Here is a 3,597-nt window from a genome sequence, read left to right as displayed (position 1 = left end):
ACGACCAGTGACGTCGCCCGGTGTGTTGTCACATTCTGCTCCCCATCACAGAATGCTCCGGAAGTCACGTTCCGTCGCCGCCATCTTGCTACACCCCACACTCCTGCACAGTAATGATAGAGTGTGAAGGGGGCAAGCGGACATCTTGTTACACCCATCTGCACCGGTGCAGTGTATTCTGTGATGGGGAGCTGAATTATGTGACAACACACCGGGATGAGGTCGCCTTAGTTAGACGGGGAGGAGTCTCTGCTTCTTGCAGTGTGTAGTAGAAGGATGGTGCCTGTGTTGTGTTATGTTGTGTAATGTGAAGGATATAGGGGTAGTATGGACAGCACAGGGACTTCCTCCATATGTGTGCAGTGTATCAGGCTGTGGTTGGCTGTTAGGATCGCACACACATTTATTAAAGCACTGATCGGAGCCACTCCCCATTACAGAACATACTTAGAATGTTTTAATTATTCCTCAGACTTAATTTACATTTTCACAAAAAATGAAAAGGTGATCTAACACCATACACCCCTTGGTCCTGTACTTACCTCTGTGGGTGATGAGCTGTCACTCCCCACCAGCTGCTGCAGCCGTCTAGGTTTTTAAAAAGCCCCAATCTTCACCCCCTTCTTTCCTTGGGACTTCAGGGACAGATCAGAGTGATTCTGATTGGTTGGCGTGGTCACAGGCCAGTGCTTTTCAAATCTGAATAATTGTGACCTATTCCCTGATGTGCTAAGAAAAAAGAAGGACGAAGATCGAGGTTTCCAAATTCTCGGGCCGCTGCAGTGGCTGCTTTAGTGCCGCCTATCAGTGCCCATCAGTGACACCTTTCAGTGCAGTCTCATCGGTGCACTTGATCAGTGCCCACCAGTGCAGTCTCATCAATGCCTCCTGATCAGTGCCCACCAGTGCAGTCTCATCAATGCCTCCTGATCAGTGCCCACCAGTGCAGCCTCATCAGCGCACATCAATGAAGGTGCAAAATTTGATAACAAACTATGAAAACAGTTTTTTTTTTCTTTGTTTAGCAAAAAAAAAACAAGTGGTGATTAACCAGTTCCATACATGGCATTTTCACCCCCTTCCTGCCCAGACTAATTTTCAGTTTTCAGCGCTGTTGCACTTTGAATGACAATTGCGTGGTTAATGCAACTCTGTACCCAAATTAAATCTTTATGTTTTTCCCCCCACAAATAGAGCTTTCGTTTGGTGGTATTTGATCATCTCTGCGGTTTAAATTTTTTGCGCTATAAACAAAAGAAGAGCAACAACTTTGAAAAAAACACAATATTTTTTACTTTTTGATTTAATAAATATCAACATTTTAAAAAAAAATGTTTTCCTCAGTTTAGACCGATATGTATTCTTCTACATATTTTTGGTAAAAAATAAACAATCGCAATAAGCGTATATTGATTGGTTTGCGCAAAAGTTATAGGCCCAGATTCACAAAAGAGATACGATGGAGTATCTCAGATACACCATCGTATCTCGGATTTTTACTGGTCCTATCTATGCGCCTGATTCATAGAATCAGATACGCATAGATTGGGCTGAGATCCGACAGTGTTACACTGTCGGATCTTTTTTTTGATTTAAAAATGGCGCCGGGGGCGTTCCCGCTGATTTACACTGAATAATATGTAAATCAGCGAGATACGCGAAATTCACGAACGTACGCGGACCCGACGCTGTGTTCTTACGTCGTTTCCGTAGCGCGGTACCCGTCGTATACTTACCCCTGCTAAAAGCAGGGGTAAGTATTGTTAAGTATGGCCGTCGTTCCCGCGTCGATTTTGAAATTTCCTACGTCGTTTGCGTACGCCGATTCACGAACACGCGCGTCGCAAGTCCCGCTCACGTCGCAACCACTGACGTCCTATTGACGTCAGTGGGAGCAATGCACGCCGGGAAATTCCCCGGACGACGCATGCGTATTTAAATCGGCGCGGGAGCGCGCCTGATTTAAATATGACACTCCCCTAGCCGCGGAATTTGAATTCCGCTGGGGGAGTTAGGATCCGCCGTCGCAAGTTTGGAGGTAAGTGTGTTGTGAATTTGACACTTTCCTCACAAACTTGCGAGGGCGGATCTTAAAACACATAGGTTACACGGATCTAAAGATCCGCTAACCTTTGTGAATCTGGCCCATAGCGTCTACAAAATAGGGCATAGATTTTTTTTTTTTTTTTTTACTAATAATGGCGGCGATCTGCGATTTTTATTGTGACCGTGACATTGCGGCAAACATATCGGACACTTTTGACACGTTTTTGGGACCATTCACATTTATACAGCGATTAGTGCTATAAAACTGCACTGATTACTGTGTAAATGTGACTGGCAGGGAAGGGGTTAACACTAGGGGGCGCTGAAGGGGTTAATATGTTCCCTGGGAGTGATTTCTAACTGTAGGGGGAGGGGACTCACAAGGGGAGGAGACCGATCTGTGTTCTTCTGTTCTGGGAACACACATCGGTCTCCTCAACTCTGACATTTGCGAGCTTTGCATCCACTCTGAAGGACGGACAGTTCCTGCCAACGTCATATTATTATGGCTCGGTAGGGAACTGGTTAAATACCACCAAAGAAAGCTTTGTTTGTGTGAAAAAAATTATAAAAAATTCATATGGATACAGTGTAGAATCACTGCGCAATTGTCATTCAAAGAGTGACAGGGCTGGAAGCAGGGCTGTCTTAAAGAGAGGGCACACCTGGGCACTGCCCAGGGGCCCTAGCTGCATGGGGGGGGGCCCTGCACTTTCCCCAAACCAGCTGGTCCTTGAGCCCACGCTGTCCCGAAATTGGGGGGCCCATGATGGCACTGAGAGTGATGGATACACAGGGGAGGCAGGCTGGCAGCGGTTCGCTGTGCAGAACAATACCCATTATTTCACAGCCAGCAAGAAGGGGCAGGGCATGAGCGCCAGTGATGCTCTGACCCTGCCCCATGCACCTTGAATGCTCGGGACTCGAAGGCTGCGGAGTAGGAGCGGGAGTGGGAGCTGCTGATTCAGCAGCACTGAGAGCCCACCTGTGGAAGTAGCATTGTGGATGGTGTCATGGTGAGCCCAACTGTCCAGCACTGTTTGCACCGAAAGGCTTGGAATGCCCAGAGGGATGCTCCCTCCTCCGCCTGCATTATTGGTATAGGTGAGTGCAGTGCTGGAGGTGGGCACAGGGCCAAAAGTTTACATGCACTGCATCTCCACTGGAAAAGGGGGTACTGCATGGATGGAATAATGGTGCTGGGGGTTTCAAGGGTGTATGGGGGAAAACAATGCTAAGGGGGGATCTGGGGTGTGTAGGGGGTAGCAATGCTTGGGGTAGCTTGGGTGGCTATAGTGCTAGAGGTATAAGGGATGTAGAGAGGCCACAGTGTAGGGGTATCAGGGATGTAGTGGGGTCACAAGGGGTATCTCTTGGTATATGGTTACCGGTGCTGGGGGGAATATCTGGGGTGTGGAGGTGTCACAGTGCTGGGGGGATATCATATCTAGAGTGTAGAAGGGCCATAGTGCTGGGAGGCATCAATCTAGCAGATATATTATATGCACAGGACAGCTTTATTACTTTATGTATTGTAAGGGGTTAGCTCGG

The sequence above is a fragment of the Rana temporaria genome, chromosome 13 (assembly GCF_905171775.1).
Source record: "Rana temporaria chromosome 13, aRanTem1.1, whole genome shotgun sequence".
NCBI classification, from domain to species: domain Eukaryota; kingdom Metazoa; phylum Chordata; class Amphibia; order Anura; family Ranidae; genus Rana; species Rana temporaria.
This window is presented reverse-complemented; position numbering follows the sequence as displayed.